The following is a 14,005-nucleotide window of genomic DNA, read 5'->3' as shown; positions in this document are numbered from 1 at the left end:
GTAGCAAGAAAAATATGCCATATTCTTCAAAAGCAAAGATTACAGAAAAAGTGATACAATGCATAAAGACTTTCTTTATAGAAAGCAAGAGATGCCCTAATCCTAAAATTAAGAGAACTAAAGTAAAGCATGAAGGATCTAAGCAACTGACATATGGTGTCACAATTGATGAATTGTGCACTTGATAGAGGATACTATGCATATGATAAAGTTGCACAGTTGACTAATTTAGATCATGTGACAAGGTTGTGATTAAGTTTGTAATATGTTTAGCTATTGACACAATGGTTGGCTTGATTGTAGGATGACCTAGATATGATGATGTTGTGGGAGAGGCATCCTCTAATCGAGAGTATGCAACCCATGTTGATGGATATTGACCATTTGACAATAGGCTCAATAGGAATATGTCATGTGGTTTTCATGCCTAGAATTTGGGCTAATCTCATACTACTGATTGTCTTAGTTGAGAGATGGCACAACAAGAATAGCTCATTTCACCTATAGATAGGTGAGATGTAGGTGACGCTAGAGGATGTCTAGAGAATTCTATGGATCCCCATCTATGGATAGTATGCCACATATGACACATTTAGAGATAATAAGTGTTTGTGATGAGTGTTTGTGGATGAGAACTTGGATTCTTATGACAGGGAGTTTAGTTGGAGGCTAATGGTATCCATATAATGGTCTCAAATTTTGTGTTGATAATGGATTTACATCTGTGGAAATAGAGGGGGACTCACAAATTATAATCAATGTCACTAAGAATAACTCGACACCCAATTGGAAGCTTCATTGCTATTTGGTTGATATTGTAATGCACCTTAACCAATTTCAAAATTATGAATTTCCCACACTTTCCGTGAAGAAAACAAAGAAGTTGATTATCTATCTAATGTTGGTGTCTCACTGGAATCATACACTGAGAAAATCTCAAATTTTGACTGGCAGAATGAGCTGAAACAGATTATAAAGGATGATTTGGCTGAATCGGTCTGCAAAGTCAAGTCAGGGATCGGATAAGAAGCAAGAAGGTACCTGGGCCATCATGGAAACTTTTGATGGGTAATTCTATGGCCCAAGGTGTAGACATAACCAATGTGGATCTCAAGATCTATTATCATTGCGCATCGGATGTCGGTGAATGTGGATCGAGCATGGGAGCTTCATTTTAGCTAGAGGTAGGCCATACCTTAGTGGAAGGACAAACTGGAGACCTCTATTTTTTCATGCGCTTTGGCAGATTGGTATCAGGCCGGTTAGATAAAGTACGTATGACCAGCAACTTGACAAGTTCTTAGAATAGTAAAGATATATTGTTCGGATGAACCTTGATTGGAATTCAGGCCTGTTTTCGTCTCTAGACTTCTCTAGAAAGTCTGAAACTTTATATAAGGAATGGTTCAGATTGCAGTCTTAAGCCTAGAAGTATCAATCTCAATCGATGGTGCATCATTTTGGTCTTAGTTGCCTCTGTAGAGAGGAATCGATCCAGACCCAATGCAGCCAGCTATTTCAAGCAAACGATATGGTCTGAAATGTTGTATGGTGGATGGCTAATGGTATATTGGGTGGTAATCGACACTGGTGTGATGGGTTTGTTTATGACGTTGTCATTTGCCCTATTGTTGACATATTCGATTCAAAGGAAGTGAGCATACAGAGGATCGACGACTTTGTCTACCCATCTGAGGGACAAACCCTAGAAAATGTCATTCTAGAGTTGGATTCTGATTGTTGGGTAAGCACCCTTGGCATTTAATTTAACCACACCAACTACATCTCCTCTGAATCGGAGGAGTCAGACAGTGAAGATGAGGAAATTGCCCAAAAAAGGGCAGCACGAGAGAGGAGGAAGAACTTCATCTAGGAGGCATGGGAGGTGTTTAGGGTAGGGGTCAAGAATGGGAATCTCGATCCCTTCCACAAACTACTCAACTCCGATGATAACTGGCTCTCGACATCAGCCATTGTCAAATAAATGGAGATTGGAGAGAACATGGTTTTGATACTCCAACACATTGGAAATTAGTTTTTCTCTTTATCTACTATTTCTTGTTTTGCATATGTCACTTGAAACTACACTTTTATGACCCTATTGCAGACAATAGGAATAATTTTGTAAAATTAGTAGTACCACTATTTTAGGTACTTACCCACTATGTTATAAAACATCTTATTATGGTAAATAGAAAAAGTCTCAGGTGACACTATGTTAGAAATGTCTCACCATTGTAGGTACATGGAGCACCTTTGATGGTCATTTTTAAACTCACCTTGAGTCTACATGAGCTACAAAAGCTTGTGATAAGTATGGATGATTATCTCCTTCCAATATGCAAACCTAAACAATAGCATAAATCTATGTCATATTTTAGGGCCTTTCTTACCTTTGGGGTTGAGTTTATCTTCAACCAATAATTTAACGTTTAAAGATGTCATTTTCATCTAGATGTACTGATAACGGATGCTAGACATTACAATTTGTAAAGAACCAATGCTTCTTAGAGTTCTGGATGCCAATTTTTGAACACAATGTGTGTTAAGTATTGATGTAGTCAAATACAAATTTTCTCTCACAGTTGCCACAAAATTTACATTTCTTCATTTGTATCTTTTGGAAAATCCTTCCTTGATGACCTCCATGAAACCAGCCAAACTGAAATTTACTTTTCTTCATTTGTATCTTTTGGAAAAATCTTCCTTGATGAAATCTTTTGTATTTACTTTTGATTGTCATTTTTCTTTCTGATTTGCAATCCTTTCTTGATTTTTTCACCTATTATATCAAATTGTGTGTGTTCTTTAAATGATTTATGAGTCTTAAATTGTTCATATCATCTAAAAGGAATTATTGCTTATGATCTTTGTGTCATTTGTCTCTATTTTCCTTTGATTATAAATTCACAATTGCATCTGTGTCATGGCTATGTATAGGTGTTAATTTTGCCTTTTCTACTTTCTAGTTAAAAGCATGCCCCTAAAAAAGTTAAATTACATCAAACAAGGGAATTGTACCTCTACAATTTAGAGGAAAATCACTTATTTAATAGTGATTTCTCCAACTATTGGTGATATTTGTATTTATTGGTCGGGTAATTCAAGTCATTTGAATTATTATTTTATAAAGACAAATTTGTTAACTAATAATAGGGAATGGTTTAATGAATGAAAAAAATGCAAGAATACTCAATCTTTCAATAGTTACTATTATACATGCAACAAGTTTGGTCATAAGGCAGCTAATTGCATATCCAATACAAGAAGTGGAAATGATCCACAAGACAATACATGTTATAACTGTAACAAGTACAAAAATATTAATAAGTTTTGCAAAGGAAATAATACCAAGTCTTTTCTTTCACAGAAGAAGGTTGATCTAACTCAAATAAAGAAGGAAAAGATGTAGGTTCAAATATTAGAAGAAAAGAAAGATGATGAAGTGAAGGATGGATCTGCACCTCAAGATGGTACATATGGCTCTTCTAGAAACTAAATTAAAAGGGGTATCAATTGAGGGGAAGTTATGTTTGTAGATTTTTAGAACCCTTGAGAAGCAAAGATGTTGAAATCTTCAACATATTGGTATAACATACTGTGGACATGATGAATTGATAGTACTAAGTCAACTAGCTTAATTTCCAAAGAAAATGATCTTCTTGTAGAGGATTTCGTTTAACATGATTCATTGATTTATCCCATGTAGTAGCTTTGTGAAGTCATTTGTGTCAAGCGACCAATATCATGGCAAACACATTTGACATCAACCACTATCTCAAAACACTATCACACTGAAGATATCATCACTGTGGTTGTTTACTGTTGATAATGTCTCTATCTTTGTCCGATATGTACAGGACCAGGATGGGAAAACACCAAAAATGGCAGGACATTATGGTATTGGAAGTTCAAGATACTGGTGAAGGTTTGCGTAATTTCTCTTCAAGGGATATTCAGTGGATGCCAATTTGTGTCAAAAATGATTCAACAACAGACCTTTGTGCAACAATTCCACTTGGTAGATTGGATGCATGCATCAAAGGGGAATCGTTGCATGAAGGTTGAAACCAAATTTCTCCAAAAACGGCAAATTGAGCACGATAGTGTTGTGCACAACATGCATACAACAAAGATGTACAACCAATTAGTACACACATCCTTTCCTATACTTTGTCTACGTTTAATGACATTACGACTCTTGTTGATAATAGGACAGTTATTTTTGAAGGTATTGGTGTTCATATGGACTAGAAGACAATAGGAAAAAGTCACCGAATAAGAAGCACGCTCGGACATATCAGAAAAAAAGAGGTTGTACATACCACTTCATTGTTAAGGTGTTATATGGTAGGCCAGATGTGGCCATATTGATATTGAGGCAACTGTTGCACGTAGACAAGAATGGTGAAGCTTGTTATGGCATGGATGATACCAGCAATGAGTTGCACTCTCAATTTGCACCAAACCTTTTGGAAGAATGCAAAGCATATATAGAGAGAGGTTGTTGTTGATGGATGTCAGCGTTGATGCTATTATGGACATACATCTTGATGATCCCGTTTTTCATGACATGTTGAGTAAGAGAGATTCATTCGTCACACACAAGGATGTTATCAACGCGGTGACGAGGGTCCATTCTATTCGGTCACGAAAGTATGTGCACGATGCCACTAGCATCTTAGAATAGAAAAAACAAGATGAGGCTAATTTCTTTTTTTTCCAGTAGCAAGAAGGTGTCGACAGACCTTTCATTATGGGAATACAAATGTCTTGGATGGTTGACATGATGGTTTGATTCTCGCATGACTCAATCATCTCAATGGATTCGATATTTGCAACAAACAAATACGGGGTAAGTCTCTTCAAACTTAACCTGTTTTCAAGTAGCCATTTTGATTTGTGGATGCTCATGATCTTCGTGTTTATTTTTTAAAACAATATCAATTGTATTCATGTCTTGTTTTTGATGAGAAGAAAGCAGTCGTGCCTGTTGCATGGGTTGTGACATTGAGGAACAAGATCAAGGATATTCAGGTATGGTTAATGGAGTTGTGGAGATGAGTAAAGGAAAAGAGGCCCGATTGGAGGATCAATGCATTTATCACGAATGATGCGAGTGCAGAGATTTAGGCGATAGAGTAAGTGCAAGAGTGAAATGTTTGTCTACATTAAATCAAACATTATGATACGCTGGTCTACATTTTATTTGAAATGAGAAGGCTCAATTAAACATTTTGTTCGTAACAGGAGTGTTTTTTAATGTCATGTCATACTTTGTATTTGGCATGTGCGTCAAGCATGGTTGAAGAATGTGTACAAGTATGCAATGAAGGAAAGAGCAATGGACATTTTTCACCATCTAGGGGCGATAATGATGGCAATGCATGAAAGTGAAGAGAGCATTGTGCAGAAGCTGCACACTTTCTTTGCTAAATTTAGTGATCAACCATGTTTTCTAGAGTACTTCTACAGCACATGGTGTCAAGCAAAAGGTCATATCGGTGAGTTGGACATTACCTTGGATTTGGCTTTATGACTTGTTAACCGTTTTGGTTGTCGTTTGGTAGTTGACATCCTACTATTATTTTTAATTTCTTTTTTCCTTTTTTTTTCGGCTAGCTATGTGGGTGAAAAACTTCAGGAATTTCGCTCATGCTAACTAGGACACAAATAATGCCATCGAATCATATCATGGAAAATTGAAGTCGCTACACCTAAGAGATGACAAAAAGACATGCTCGAGGAGGATGGACAATCTGTATTTTATGCTTGTGTATAAAGTGCAACCATTCTACCAGCATGAGCGAGAATTGCAGCATTTTGGATTTATCAAAAATTATAGGTTGACACATTTGCAAACTAATATGGAGAGGGAAAAGGCAATTCATGATGTCAATTGTATTCCAGATGAAACTACTCCTGGTTGGTACTGGGTGAAAAGTCAGTCCTCGTGCAACTGGTATGTGGTTAGGAAATTTGGGGATCACTTCTACATCTATGAATGTTCATGGAGTTTGTGAGGAAACATGTGCAAGCATGCATTGAAGGTTGTTGCAATGATCAACAATTCATTCGACGATTCACGTGTTTCGGGTAAGTGGATGTTCATGAATGTTGATCTTTGCTAACTTAAAAGATGTGTAGTTCACTCTAAGATCTTGTTTCATACTGATCCTATTCCTATGTCGACTCAAATATCTACTAATACTAATGAAAACCCAAGACCTAAACCTATTGTCGATAGCATTTCAAATGTAGATACAAATTTAGAGGATGTGGACATTGTAATGTGGAATGAAGCAAGCAGAAAGTTAAACATGTTGTCACAAACAATGTCAGGTTCAGGCGATAAACTAATGGCATTTATAGGCTATGTGGATAGGTTCATGGTTGATCTTTAGAATGTCGATGCCATGTCATTTTATTTTAGTCCCTCTAGCGATCCAGCCAATACAACCACCGAACGTATGCGACCTTGGTTCAGTGCAAGTCGGGTTTGTCGTCGCAATCAATAGCAACATAGGCAGAGTACTACGATTGAGATCTGTCATGATGTTCAACAGCATGTCACCTTTGAGTTCCCCTTTGAGACTTCTAGGAGGAGAAAGGGAAAGAGGCAATTGGACCAAGCATCGAAACTGCATGTCCTTGCTACTGCATCGGTTGTGTCTAATACAAGTTGGTACTGTAGTGTCACCTGTAAGTGGTTTCTAAACATGTGAATGTTGCACGCATTTATTTAGTCTTCATATCTTGCAGTCGGTGAAAGTGATCCACACATATGTGTGATAGTGTTCGGCACCCCCTCAACACCTGGCCATAGGAGTCAGCGGCGACGATTGGATTTTGATGGTCTTTTATGTGGACAGGGATTACAAGACGATCCTCACTGATACAATTTTTGGTATTATTTGTTCAAATTAAGCTTTATGTTTGTATGTCATATATGTGCTTCATGTTTAGCCATTCTTCATTCAACCTGTTGTGTAATATGGAACAACTTTGTTTATTGTAATTGCGTTGTAATGTTTACTATTACTGTTCGTAACCATCTTTTATAATGTATCTTTGTATGCAGTTCCCTTTTTGTCATCTTTTTCATCCCTGAATGGCTTTTACATACATGTCAGGCGACAGGCACAGGTTTTGTGCCACTTAATTTTCAGTATTATGCTTTTATGTCTTCAATTTATTGAATGCTCTAGTTAAATAATTAATACTCTTATGGTATGATTATGTCTTACATTCTTTTAGTGCTTAACACTCTTACGTCTTACATTTATTGAATGCTATAGTTATATTACTAACACTCTTATCATATGTATCTATAGACTACTACAGAGGTTGGTAGAGAATGATGAGGAGTCTGCATTTTTTCAGCGCCTCCCGGATATCCTTATTACGGATATTATCTGAATGATCACTCCTAGACAAGCCTGTGAGTGGACCGTTCGCATTGGAAGACATTTTACCAACGATAACATGGACATTGTGCACATAGAAGAGGTGGTTTTGTTCACCCGAACATCGATTTTGGGGATGGTCACTTTGTATAGGCGACTATGGCCAGTGTATTTCTCCCTTACGTATTGGCCAGTGACTCTCCCTCGGTTTCACATAATGTGTGGTGAGAGAGCCCATTAGAGATGTGGATGGGCCCTGGTGCCACGCTCTGATGAGAGTATCAAGGATGTCATGACAGTCTTTCCATGGAACCTCCTTATTATGGACTACACCCGATTTTTCATTGGTTATGATAGTCCTCGGCCAGCACCAAGGTTTGTCATGATACAAAGTAGATTCCCAATGCAAAGAAGGTCCTCTCATTAAAATTGTATAATTGTTCCTATATGACTATGCTCTTTTTATAAAATAGCTCATTTATATGGTTACATAGTCGATCTTCGTACGTCGTTTGTTTCGATTATGTTTACGATTTATATGTTTATGTCGGTTATGTTTACAATTTATATGTTTGTCTCTATACACTTTATATGTCTACAAATCAATACACTTTATATGTTAATTTAAATCTAATAAATATAATCCTTTCTCTAAACATGTCATATCATTAAGTCTACTCTAAAAGGAATAGTATTGATTTCTGTAATAATGCAATTTTGATACGCAATGAAATTAAGATGTGAGATATGGAATGCAGATGTGTAAATTGTGAAGACTTGGATTGAAGACAATTTTCTCTCCTTCATGATGATGCAAGTATGTCAGTGATTCATTTAAGATAGATCAAGATTAATTAAGGAGGTTAGGTTTTAGAAATGCATTATTCTTACAATATAAACAATCCATTACATGTCATCAAAGGGAATGGGGCAAGATAATTGAAGAGAGCACTAGACTCTGTGTATAACACTAGCAAATAGTATAAAATAATTTCATAAGTGATCGACAAGGAAACATAAAAATTGAAAATAAATTACATATAGTATAAATTATTGACAAAGTTCTCAAACATGCTATTTAGAAGAAGTTGGCCACGCAGTTCGCGAAAATGTGAAAGTGCAAAACACGCTATGTTAGTCGCTTTCACCGTTTCGCGAGGCTAAAAGAAATGCCCGACACGCAGTTCGTGAAACAGCAAAGGAACATAACACGCCATGTTAGTCTAATTCGTCATTTCACGAGATGAAACAAAATGTCAGCCAAGCAGTCCGCAAAACTGCGAAAGTGCAAAACATGCTATGTTAGTCGCTTTTGCCATTTCGCGGGGCTAAAAGAAATACTCGGCACATAGTCCATGAAACAACAAAGGCGCATAACATGCCATGTTTGTCTAGTCGAAACAAATTGTCGGCCAGGCAGTCTGCGAAACAACGAAATCGACTAACTGGCCGTGTTAGTCCAATTCATCGTTTTGCGGGGCTAAAGGAAATGGCGGCCACATCGTTTGCGAAATAGCAAAATCAACTAACTCGCCATGTTAATCTAATTCGTTGTTTCATGAGGCTAAAGGAAATGGAGACCAAGTCGTCCGTGAAACAACGAAATCAACTAACTGACCATGTTAGTCCAATTCATCGTTTCGCGGGACAAAAGGAAATGGCGGCCACATCATCCACGAAAGAGTGAAATCGACTAAGTAGTCGTGTTAGTCCAATTCGTCATTTCACGGGGCTAAAGGAAATGGCGGCCACACTGTCTAGGAAACAACAAAATCGACTAACTCGCCATGTTAGTCCAATTCGCCGTTTTGCGAGGCTAAAGGAAATGGCGGCCAAGTCGTCCGCAAAACAGCAAAATCGACTAACTGACCATGTTAGTCCAATTCGCCGTTCCACGGGGCAAAAGGAAATGGTGGCCATGTCGTCCGCGAAATAGAAAAATCGACTAACTGGACGTGTTAGTCCAATTCGTCGTTTCGCGGGGCTAAAGGAAATGGTGGCCACGTCATCCGCGAAATAGCAAAATCGACTAACTTGCCATGTTAGTCCAATTTGTTGTTTTGTGAGAAAAAAGGAAATGGTCGCAGCTAAGGAAATGGTCGTGGCCACGCAGTCCGCGAATTAGCGAATTATACTAACACACCATGTTAGTCAATTTCGCCATTTCATTGGCCAAAAGGAAATGGCAGCCATGCAGTCCACAAATCAGCAAAAACAAAATGGCATGTTAGTCGCTTTCACCGTTTCACGAGGCCTAAGAAAAAGATAGCCATGCAACCTGCGAAACAGCAAAGGCGCTTAACACATCTTGTTAATCTAATTCGTCATTTCGTGAGGCCATAGAAAAAGGCAGCCACACAGCCTACAAATTAGCGAAGCAGCATAAGACGCCATGTTGGTCGCTTTCGCCATTTCGTGACACGAAATAAAATGTCGCCCAAGCCATCAACGAATTAGCGAAGGCGCATAATATGCCATGTTAGTCTAATTCGTCGTTTCGTGAGACAAAACAAAATGTCGCCCAGGCCGTCGGTGAATCAACGAAGGTGCATAACATGCCATGTTAGTCTAATTTGTCATTTCGCAAGGCCAAAGAAAAAGGCGGATAGGCAGTCCGCGAATTAGCGAATGCACATAACACGCTATGTTAGACGCTTCCACAGTTTTGCGAGGGCAAAGAAAATGTCGGCCACGCAGGCCGCGAATCACTGAAGGCACATAACACGCCATGTTATAGTCGGCACAGACCTTTCGTAAGTGATCGACAACGCAACTTAGAAATTTCATAAGTGATTGACAACGCAACTTAAAAATTTCTTCATAAGTGATCGACAACGCAACTTAAAAATTTCATAACTGATAAACCCTATTTTCAACTCCAAATTCACGAGTCAGGGTCGGCAATAGAATTTGGGGACAAAATTTGGTGGAAACTTGCAAGTAAGTATACAGTCTCTCCCTCAACTTGATATCTGTAGATGCATGTTTGTAAGTAAGAAACATAGAGAAAAAATGCCTAAATAAAAAGGGGAAACCGGGGACGGAGTAAGTCCAAAACTGGAGGTCAGCCCAGAAAAAAAAACCTAGGATGGTAAACCCGGCCAAGAAGCCTATGCAAAAATCATTGTTAGATGCATTGCCTAGTTCTGTAGATAAATCAGCTAAGTGTGTTTTTAAAGACACTTTAGAGGATTGCAGAGATGCTTTAATCCTAGTTTCCAGAAAAGACCTGTTTTGGGTTTTCTATAAAAACAGAAATGAGAAAATTTTAATATTAAATGCTTGGACATACGATGTAGCCAAATTAATCGTGCCAAATGTGTTTATAGACCATGAGTTGATCCAGGTATTGGCTGACAATTACGACCCTGTCACTAATGTGGTGAGGATGTCGAGTGGGAAACCTTTGGTGGTAATTAGTAGGTTTGTGATTATTGATTGTTTCACATTGAACAAAGAAGCCCTCACTAAGGTAGACCTAGAACAATTTAAAATGGACTACAACAGGTTTTCGAGGACATATAGGAAAGATGAGCTCCCATATCATATGAGAAGGGGTTTCAAGAACCAACAGTTGATGGTTACAGGGAGCGAGCCATTCCTCGTCGATGATTTCCTTGGGTATTTCCAGAAAACCTACTTTGCCTTGTGTCAGATTCTGGGGGAGGATGCCAATCGTAGGATGCCAATGAGTTTTACGTACATGGCTATGAGAATTCAAAACTCGGATGTCAATGTGGAGTTTGATTTTGCTTCAGAAATTGAGAGGAGAATACGAGGGCAGTTGGTGGCGTGGAAGGAGAAGAAGAGCAGTGATTTCCACCACTATTCCTTATTATGTCATCTTATCTTGTTTCAAAAAGGGCAGGCATTTGCAGAAAGATTGAAATTAGGAATAGTGGATGAAAATGGATACAGGCTCTCAATTCAGCTTTGGTGTTACCTGTGGGATAAGAGATGTAGGGCTTCAGATTACAAGGTCTTCTGCGACACTTTTGTTTGCAGTATTCTTATTGTTTTCCACGGAGTGGTTGACAAATTGTCTCCTGGAATAAGGAAAGTATTGAGACCTTTGGCCTATGACTTTGAAAAGGGTCACACTCATAATTTTGCAGATTGGGTCTATGGTTGCCCCCAGACTCCCCATTTGTTGCCCATGTTTGTACCGTACAGGCTTGCATTTTTGGAATTTATATGGCAGATGTTATGGTTGGAAAGAGATTTGATCCTTCTAAGGAGGAAAGGGTCATTTATGCCTCATCATGTGACATTTGGTGGATTCTCAATCAGATCCAACATGCTCGAAAAGTTACAAAGTTACTTAAACATCAATTTCAAGCTGAAACATGGTAAGGAAAGAATGTGTGATCCTGAAAACCACATCGGCTATGTTATTAAGTCAGTTTCACATGAGTTACTGATAGAAGAAGACCTGATTAGAAATCTCACATCAGATGGAGAAATTATGGATAGAAGGAAGAAGTGGGAAATCATAGCAAGAGTTGAAGAGGAAAAGAAACAAAAGGATCCATCTTTCCCTGGGTTCTATGCTCGTGTGACTGATGGGTTGGAGAGAATAGAATTGTGTTTCCAAAATTTTGAAAAGATATATGGCAAATCATTAGGTGTGGAAGCCCCACCACAAAAGGTCGAGGGTCCACCAAAGAAACTCGTAGGGGTTGTCATTCAAGAGATAAAAGATAACAAATCCACGGGAGAAGTGCATGCAGAGAAGGACAGTACACTTGAAGCTGCTGCTGCATTGAGGTCCCCAGGGACAAAGAAGTCATCTCATCAATCAAATATGGTTCTACCCAGGTACCAGGAAGAGGTACATGGCTATGAGGCCCAAGTAACAAAAGAGGCAAAGCCTAGCAATACTAGCAATGAAAGAGTGGTCATGTCAATGAGGTTCCTTGATGATGACAATTTCATACATATTCAGGAATTTAAAGATTTTTGGTTAAAGACAAAAATGAAGGAATTTGAAGAGAGGAAATAAGTGAACCTTAGGGGAGTAGACAAAATGAAACATGAAGAGTTCATTGCTCGAACTTTGAAAGAAATGAGATCGGATGAAACAGACTTGACCCTTGCAGAAGCAAGAGAAATGGTTTTACATAGTAGCATGCTCATAATTCCAGGAATGACCATGAAACAAACATTCTTGTTTGATCAGGTCAAGCAACAGGATGATCCAATGCCAATTGTTGAATTTGATTTAGATGAAGGGGTGAGTGGAATAGGCTATAATCCCAAAATTGAGATATTAGCCTTATGGGTGAGCTCAAAAAGTACTCGTAAGCCGAAGTTGGTTGATTTGGTAAAGGAAACTCAGGGGGTAGCACTTTTCAAATCCATAAAGGAAACATCTCCATTAGAAGTTGCTACAATGACCATGCACTCTACAATGTTTACGAGGGATGCAGTAAAGCAAATGGAAGGAAAGTCACATGAACTAGAGGCTTGGTAAAAGGATATGAATGATGAAATAAATAGGTTATATATAGAGAATGCTACGTTGAGAGGAAAGCTGGAAGGTCGGCCTAACAATCAAAATAAGGCAATCGTTCTGCATACGCATGCCCCTTCAAAGCAAATTTATAAAATAGGTGATAGCAAAGAGTGGATTGAAGAAAAGAAGAAATACGAGAAAGAGATACAGGATATGAGGGCGACCAATGAGGAGATCCTACAAAAAATGGCACAAGAAACTCTATGAGTTTTTGAACAAATTCTCCTACACAAGGTCAACTTTATAGTTGAGAAATTGGAAGAGATATATGGGAGTTATCAGACTTTGTTGAAGATGTTAGAAGTGTTCAAAGATAATAGGCCCAAATTGGAAAACCTGTCAAACAGGTGGCAACCTGCATATGTGACATTGGAAATGCTATGCAAGGTGACTCAGAGAAACCTTGATGTTGAACCGAAAATAAAAGAAACTTGGCAAATGGTGCAAACAATCGAAAGTGGACTCAATGATGTCAGAAGTATGGAGCAAAATATGAGAGTGAAAATTGATTATTTCCACACATTTCAGCATTGGACTATCCCTCATATCACAGACAATGACAAGCATATCCTGGACTTCGATGATTGGAAGAGCGACTTCACCTAGATTGTAGCAAAGATCACTGCACATTTGAAGGAGGAAGGAGATATCAATGTTGAGAGCTTTCATGTGTTTCAAGACAGGATTATAAATGTGGATTTTGGTTACGTCAGGTTTGTTGCAGAGGTGAGGAATTTAACAGACAAGAGGTGGAAAGATCATTTGATGAACATGCCCATCATTTTGAACTTTCAGTGGCCTAGTGATTTTGAAGTTTACCAATGGGAAGTGACTCATCTAAATGTGCCTGCAAATTGATAACAGAGACTGTCAGGCGCGGAATCCAAGAGTTGCAATCGTCTTCAAATTTTCATTTCTCATTTCTATCATTTCTCTCATTTCTCCATTATGTCAATTAGTTGTGAAGAGGTGTCTTGTAACGGTTTGAAGCTTGTTTCTTCTCTCAATTTTTTATAAAAGGGAGAAACCAAGACCAATAGAAAATAGAGTTGATCTTCTGAGAATACTGTAACAGTATGTTGTA

This window comes from Cryptomeria japonica, chromosome 3, assembly GCF_030272615.1.
Source record: "Cryptomeria japonica chromosome 3, Sugi_1.0, whole genome shotgun sequence".
Taxonomy (NCBI): Eukaryota; Viridiplantae; Streptophyta; class Pinopsida; order Cupressales; family Cupressaceae; genus Cryptomeria; species Cryptomeria japonica.
The sequence above is the reverse complement of the archived record's forward strand: the minus strand, read 5'-3'. Positions refer to the sequence as shown.